Here is an 8,667-nt window from a genome sequence, read left to right as displayed (position 1 = left end):
GATGCTATAGACAGGAAAAGGAATATTTTATCTATGAGATATTTTATACAAACCCGATGGTAACTACAAAACATAAATCTAGAGCAGAGACATTAAAAAAAAAGGGAAACTGAGGAAAACATCACAGAAAACCACCAAACCAAACTGGCAGACAGAAACAAGGAAAAAGAAACATGGAGATATAAACAGAAGAGAAAAAATAAAATGGCAATACTAAGTCTTCATTTATCAATAATCATTTACATTTAGTAAATGAATAGAATTCTCCAATCAAAAGACAGAGTAGCTGGATTGATTAATAAATAACAACCAACTATACACTGCCTCAGAAGACTCATCTCAGTTCTTAAGACAAACATAGGCTCAAAGTGGATAGAAGACAATACTCTAAGCTAATAGCAACCAAAAGAAAGCAGGTGTAGCCATATTCATATCAGAGAAAATACACTTCAAGCCAAAACAGGTAACAAGAGTCAAAGATGGACAGTGTACAATAATAAAAGAGATAATTCATCAAGAAGACATAACAGTGATTAAAATATGCACCTAACATATATAAAACAATTATTAACAGACAAAAAGGGAAAAATTTACAGCAACAAAATAATAGTAAGGCACTTTAACACCACACTTACATAAAGGGATGGCTCATCTAGAAAGAAAGTCAACAAGGAAACAGCAGCCTTAAATGAAACATTAGACCACAGAGGTTTGATAGAATGTACAGAACATTCCATCCATATGCTACAGAATACACTTTCTCAAGTGCACATGGAACTCTGTCAAGGATAGACCGTATGCTGGGATTCAAGTCTCATTAAATTTAAGATTTAAATCGGGCTTCCCTGGTGGCGCAGTGGTTGAGAGTCCGCCTGCCGATGCAGGGGACACGGGTTCGTGCCCCGGTCCGGGAAGATCCCACATGCCGCGGAGCAGCTGGGCCCGTGAGCCATGGCCGCTGAGCCTGCGTGTCTGGAGCCTGTGCTCCGCAACAGGAGAGGCCACAACAGTAAGAGGCCCGCATACCACAGAAAAAAAAAAAAAAAGAGTAGACTTAAACGTATCAAGTGTCTTTTCCAACCACAATGGTATGAAACTGGAAATCTACTACAAGAAGAAAGCTAGAAAAATCACAAATATGTGGAGACTGAACAACATTCTACTGAACAACTATTGGGTCACCAAAGAAGTTAAAGGAGAAAGAGAAAAAAATACCTGAAGACAAATGAAAATGGAAAATACAAAATATACGGGCTAAAGTAAAAAGGGTACTAAGAGGTAAGTTTATAACAATATAGGTCTATCTCATTTGAGACTTGTTCATTTGAGACAAGAAAAAGCTCAAATAAACAATCTATCCTTACATCTAAAGGAACTAGAAAAAGAAGAACAAATGAAGCCCAAAGTTAGAAGAAAGGAAATAATACAATCAGAGCAGAAATAAATAAAAGACTGTAAAGATAAAAGATCAATAAAAATAAGAGCAGGTTCTTTGAAAAGATAAAACTGACACACCATTAGCTAGACTCACTAAGAAAAATACAGAGAAAGCTCAGATAAATAAAATCAAAAATGAAAGAAATGAAATTAAAATAGATACCACAGAAATACAAATGATTATATGAGAATACTAAGAATACCTATACATCAACAAATTGGACAACGCAGAAGAAATGGATAAATTTTTAGAATCATAACAACTTTCCAAGACTGAATAATGAAGAAAGAGAAAAAGTGAATACACTGATCACTAATAAGAAGACTGAAAAAGTAATCAAAAACCTCTGAAAAAAAAAAGTCCAGGACCAGACAGCTTCATAGGTGAATTCTACCAAACACTGAAAGAAGATATAATACCTACCTTCAAATGCTTCCAAAAAATTGAAAAGAAGGAAACAGTTTCTAACTCATTTTACAAGGCCAACATTACCCTGATACTAAAACCACACAAAGACAACACAAAAAATGAAAACTACAGGCCAATATCTCTGATAAATGTAGATGGAAAAATCCTCAACAAAATACTAACAAACCAAATACAACAATACATTAGAAGAAACATACATGATCAAGTAAGATTTATTACAGGGATGCAGGGATGGTTCAACATTCACAAATCAATCAACATGATATACCACATTAATGATGTGAAGGATAAAAATCATATGAATATCTCAATAGATGCAGAAAAAGCATTTGATAAGATTCAACACCAATTTATGATAAAAACTCTCAATAAAGTACATATAAAATACCTTAACATAATAAAGGCTGTATGTGACAAACCCACACCTAACATCACACTCAAGAGTAAAAAACTGAAAGCTATCCCTAAAAAGATCAGGAAAAAGACAAGGATGCCACTCTCACCACTCTTATTCAATACAGTATTGGAAGTTTCAGTCAGAGCAAAAGGAAGGAAGAAGGAAATAAAACTTTTACTATTGAAATTTGTGGATGACATGATTTTTTATATATATATTAAAAACCCTAAAGACTCTACCAAAATACTATTAGAAATTATAAATGAATACAATATAGTTGCAAGGTACAAAATTGATACACAAAAATTTGTTGCATTTTTATATGCTAACAATAAGCTAGCAGAAAGAGAAATTAAGAAAACAGTCCCATTTACAATTGCAACAAAAAGAATAAAATATCTAGGAATAAATTTAAGCAAGGAGGCGAAAGAACTATATACTGAAAACTATAAGACATTGTTGAAATAAACTGAAGAAGACACAAAGAAAAGGTAAGAGAGTCCACGCTCATGGACTGGAAGAATTAAAATTGTTAAAATGTCCATATTACCTAAAGTAAAATACACATTCAATCCCTATCAAAATTCCAATGAAATTTTTCATGGAAATAGAATTAAAAATCCTAAAATTTATATAGAAATAAAAAAGACCCAGTAGCCAAAGCAATCCTGAAAAAAATGTACAAAGCTGGAGTTACCACAATCCCTGATTTCAAACTGTACTACAAAGCTATCAAAACTACACTAAAAAAATAGACTACAAAATAATCAAACGACATGGTATTGTCAGAAAAATAGACACAGATCAATGCAACAGAATTGAGAACCGAGAAATAAATCCACACAAATACAAACAATTAATTTATAGCAAAGGAGCAGAGAATATAAATGGGAAAATGACAGACTTCAATAAATGGTGCTGGGAAATCTGAACCGCCTCATCAAAAGAATAAAACTAGACCACTATCTTATACCATACACAAAAATCAACTCAAGATGTATTAAGGACTTAAATGTAAGACCAGAAACCATATAACTTCTAGAGGAAAACAGAGGCAGTATGCTCTTTGACATTGGTCTTAGCAGTCTTTCTGAATATGTCTCCTCAGGCAAGGGAAACAAAATCAAAAATAAACAAATAGGACCACATTGAACTAAAAAGCTTCTGCACAGCAAACAATCAACACAATGAAAAGACAACCTACCAAATAAAAAATTATATTTGCAAATCATATATTCAGTAAGGAATTAAAATCCAAAATATATAAAGAACTCATACAACTCAACAACAACAAAATAACCTGATTAAAAATGAGCAGAGAATCTTAACAGACATTTATCCAAAGAAGACATACAAATGCCCAAAAGGCACATGAAAAGACATTCGACATCACTAATAGGGAAATGCAAATCACAACCATGATGAACTATCACCTCATATCTGTTAGAATGGCTATTATCAAAAAAGCAAGAAATGACACATGTTAAGAGAGGGTGTGGAGGAAATGGAACCCTCTTACATTGTTAGTGGGAATGTAAATTAGTGCAGCCACTATGGAAAAAAAAAGTATGGAGAGTCCTCAAAAAATTAAGAATACAGCTACCATATGATCCAGTTATTCCATTTCAGGCTACCTATTCAAATAATAGGAAAACACTAAGGTGAAAAGATATCCACACCCCTATATTCATCACAGCACTATTTACAGTAACCAAGACATGGAAACCACTTAGGTGTTCATCAGTGTATGAATGGAGAAAGAAGATGTGGCATATACATACAATGGAATACTACTCAGCCATAAAAATAGATGAAATCTTGTCATTTGTGACAACATGGATGGACCATGATGGTATTACGCTAAGTGAAATAAGTCAGAAATGACAAATACCATATGATTTCACTCATGAGTGGAATATTCAACCACACAAAATAAATGAACACACCAAACTAAAGAAAAACAAACACACAGATACAGACAACAGAGTAGTGGTTACCAAAGGCAAAAGGGAGTTTAGGTGAAATGGGTAAAGGGGGGATCAACTGTATAGAGATGAATGAAAACTAAACTTTTGGTGGTGAACGCACTGTAGTATATACAGAAGTCAAAATATAATGTTGGGGGCTTCCCTGGTGGCGCAGTGGTTGGGAGACCGCCTGCCGATGCAGGGGGCGCGGGTTCGTGCCCCGGTCCGGGAGGATCCCACGTGCCGCGGAGCGGCTGGGCCCGTGAGCCATGGCCGCTCGGCCTGCGCGTCCGGAGCCTGTGCTCCGCAACGGGAGAGGCCACAGCAGGGAGAGGCCCGCGTACAGCAAAAAAAAAAAAAAAAAAAAAAAAAAAAAAAATATAATGTTGGTAACATGAAACTTATATAGTGTTATAAACAAATGTTACCACAATTTTTAAAAAAAGGAAAGCTGCAGTGACTCTGTAATATTGGATAAAACTGAGACCAGAACAAAGACTACTACCTAGGATAAAGAAGTTTACTTCAAAAAATAAAGAGATGGATTCATCAGGAAGACCTGATGTGCTAAATAATTTTGCACTTAAGAAGAAAGTGTTATAACACATTTTTTAAAAAAGTAAGTTGCAAGAAGAAATAGATAAATCCACAATTATAGTTAGAGATTTTAATACTCTTTAAACAATTGATAGAACAAATACACAGAAAATCAGTTAGGATATAAAAAATACCACAATCAACTTGACTTCACTGACATTAATAGAACACTCCACCCAACTACAGAAGAATACACATTCTTTTCAAGTGCACACAAAAGACTTACCACATTCTGCATCATAAAATGCTATAAATTTTTAATTACTCAAGTCATACAAAATATGTTCTATGACCATAATAATATCAATAGATATCAATAAGAGAAAGATCTCTAGAAAATCTCCAAATATTCAGAAACTAAATAACATACTTCTAAATATCCCATGAGTCAAAGAACAAATCTAAACTGAAATTTGCAAGTATTTTGCAGTGAATAACACAGCATATAAAAATTTCCAGGCTATCAGTACTTTTGGAAAATCTAAAGCACTAAAGAGTATCTCAAATCAAAGACCTCAGGTTTCACCTTAAAACATATGAAAAAGACCAGCATATAAAACTCAAAGTAAGAATCATAAAGGAAATAATAAAAATTAGTGCAGATACCAAAAAAGTAGAAAACAAACAATTTTTAAAATCCAATAAAATTAAAACTTGGCTTTTTGAGATCCTGATAAATACATCTATCAAGGTATTGATATAAGATACTGATAAATATCAGGCAGATGATATAAAAAAGAAAGAAGACACAAATTAACAATATCAGGAATGATGGAATAAATGATAAATAGCTTGGGTACTGGGGAGAAAAAAAGTATAATGAATGATGGGAGATACTACTACAGACACTATAGAATTAAAAGAATAATAAAGTCACCAAAGGAAAATATTTAATTGGATTACCTCAAATTTAAACATTTTTACAACAGATAATACCATGCAAAGAATGAAGACAACCCGCAGAATGGGAGAAAACATTTGAAAAAATCATGTATCTGACAAGGAACTTACGTCTAGCCTACGTTACTTAATGTTGAAAAACCAAATGGCGCTCCTCAGATGAGGATTAAGACAGGATGTCCACGCTCACTATTTCTATTCAACATTGTACTAGAGGTTCTAGGCAGTGCAAACAGGGAAGGAAAAGCAAAGCATAAAGATTAGAAAGGAACATGTAAAAATCTTTATTCACAGCAAAACATGATTGTCTATATAGGAAATCCAATGAATGCTACAAAAAGCTACTAGAATAAATGAGTTTACTAAGGTGCAGGATGAAAGATCAGTACATAAAAACCAATTGTATTTCTCTATTCTATCAACAAATAATCAGAATTTCAAATTTTTTTAAAATACCATGTACAATGGCATCAAAAGTATGAAATATTATATTTAAGGATAAATCTGACCAAAGATGTAAAAGATCTATACATTAAACACTAAACATTTCAACATAGCACTGGAAGTCCTAGCCAGAGCAATTAGGTAGGAAAAGGAAAAAAAAGGAAACTAAATCGGAAAGAAAGGAATAAAATTTTCTCTACTTGCAGTGGACATGATATTATACATAGAAAACCCTAAAGATTCCACACAAAAAAACCTGTTAGAACTAGTAAACAAATTCAGTAAAGCTGTAGGTACACAATCAATACACAAAAATCAGTTGTGTTTCTACTCAGCAAATGCAAAGTAGTAAACTCCTGTTAAACTATAACATGGATGAATCTTAAAACAATTATACTACGAGAAAAGAAACCAGACAGGAAAGATCAAATGCTGTATGATTTCATTTACATCAAATTCTTTAAAAATGCAAAACTACATGGACAGAAAACAGATTAATGGGTGCCTTTGGTAGGGGAGATGGAGAAAGTCCAGAGGAATTACAAAGGGGAATGAGGAAACTTTTGAGAGTGATGAATATTTTCATTAACCTGATTGTGCTGATGGCTTCACTGATATATACATATGTCCAAATGTCTCAAATTTTACACTTTAAATATGTGTAGTCTATGTCAATTACAACTTAATAAAGAGGTTTTTAAAAATTAAACTAAAAGAGAAAAAAGTTCCTTTGAAAATTTAACAGGAAATATTACAATCAACATCTGGGAATAAGCCAGGATTAGATTAAAATGCAATAATAAATTATTTAATTGATGAGAATACTGAAAAGTTTTGGTCATTTACATTTCCTTTTAAAGATCACTCTATCAGAAAAATCTGCTTTATCCAGTTAGGGCTTCATAAGTCCAACTATATTAACAAAAGACTTATTTTTTAAAAATCAACTTCTGATTTTACAACCTAACAACTATAATATTTTACTCTTGGTTTCTGATTTTTAGCATAAATTTCACAGTAGTTTGGAAATTCAATTCTAATTGATGTTCTTCATTTTTAAGATTTATGTGTATTTTGTATCAGGGAATTCTGAAATATAACATTTTGTAATACATAATATACTTTAAATAGCATAAGTAATTCAATTTGCATGTTTAAATCCATCATTCAATGTAGAATGAGTATAAACAAATCTCACCTTTTCTGTTATTTCTGTATTTTATGTTGACCGAGAAATAATTATGTAGTGCATAGGAAAGATTCCCAAAGGTAAAATATAGCCCTCTTACAAACTGCCAGGTATTTGTGATTTTTATATGAAACATTGTGGGCTAGAGGCCACAGGGTATATTCAGTGGTATACAAAGTATTTTCTGCCCTCAAATCGTTTGCAATTCAATAGAGGAAATGAAATTAACACATAATAGAAAAATCGGTAGGTGAACAGATAAAAGTAAGTAATGTAATTAAGTGGTCAATGAGTAATCTCAGTAAGTTCAGAGAAGCCTAAGTGGTTTGGGATGGTTTCCATGTGACGATGATACAGAAGTTTATCACATGGTACCATAACTGAATATTTACTTGTCAGATTCCCTGTTATAATGTAAACTCCGTGAAAGCAGCGATTCTGTCTTCTTATGAGCTGAGCACTAAAGATAGAGGTGCCTAGTTCAATGCCAGTACACAGCATACACTCAATAAACAGTTGGTGAATAATGTATAAATAAACCTTGAAAGTTTTAGGCATATAGGATTTGAATACACTAATAAGACAATTTAATTTTTGCCAGAGCCAACAGCATTAAGCAAAAGCACGTGGTTGGAAAAGAGTTATTCAATGAGACTGGGCATGCCAATGTATCCAGAGGGCAAGATGCATGCACAACAGTCAGAAGAGATAGAACTGGAGTGGTTAGTACAACCCCAACTGAGATTGAAGGTAATAACACCAATTAGGGGGCTGAAAATAATGCACATATGAGCCAAGAAAAACCTAAGCCAGGATATGGACAGCGGAAAAGGAAACTTGTTATAACCCAACATCCACTAAGAAAGGAGGAACTCTGCTGGCTTCAGCAGTACATACTCAAATTAGAGTAATACAGAGAAAATTAGCATGGCCTCTCAGCAAGAATGACATGCAAATTCAGGAAGCATTCCGTATTTCATAAAAGCAGCATGTGTTGACTGAATTGAGAGGGACCATAAAAATACATAAAAAGTCAAGAATGACCAAGCCCTTCAACTCTGGGTAACAAGACATTAGAGTGGTGCCTTTTCAACATAGGACGGGGGATTCATTTTGATAGGAAAAATATGAGTTATGTTTTAATATTAAACTTAGATTTTTGCACATCAAACAAGCAATTTCAAGGAGAAAGTGTAAGAGTTTAAAACAGACCACTGCAGAGATCAGAATTACATAGATTTTCTCACCGAAGACATAAATCAGAGCTTTTGGCTGAATGTAGAAAAGCAAATCTGAGCTGTAGTAA

The 8,667-nt window shown here is 33.3% G+C and overlaps 1 non-coding gene across 1 annotated transcript; it reads left to right on the top strand.

The window, feature by feature from the left end:
- The first annotated feature begins 8,237 nt into the window (after window positions 1–8,237).
- LOC117311992 (U6 spliceosomal RNA) lies at window positions 8,238–8,340 on the top strand. The gene has a single exon (XR_004526178.1). It is a non-coding gene; the product is annotated as a U6 spliceosomal RNA (small nuclear RNA).
- The last annotated feature ends 327 nt before the right edge of the window (window positions 8,341–8,667 follow it).

Source organism: Tursiops truncatus, chromosome 3 (genome assembly GCF_011762595.2).
Source record: "Tursiops truncatus isolate mTurTru1 chromosome 3, mTurTru1.mat.Y, whole genome shotgun sequence".
Lineage (NCBI taxonomy): Eukaryota > Metazoa > Chordata > Mammalia > Artiodactyla > Delphinidae > Tursiops > Tursiops truncatus.
The sequence above is the reverse complement of the archived record's forward strand: the minus strand, read 5'-3'. Positions and strand labels throughout refer to the sequence as shown.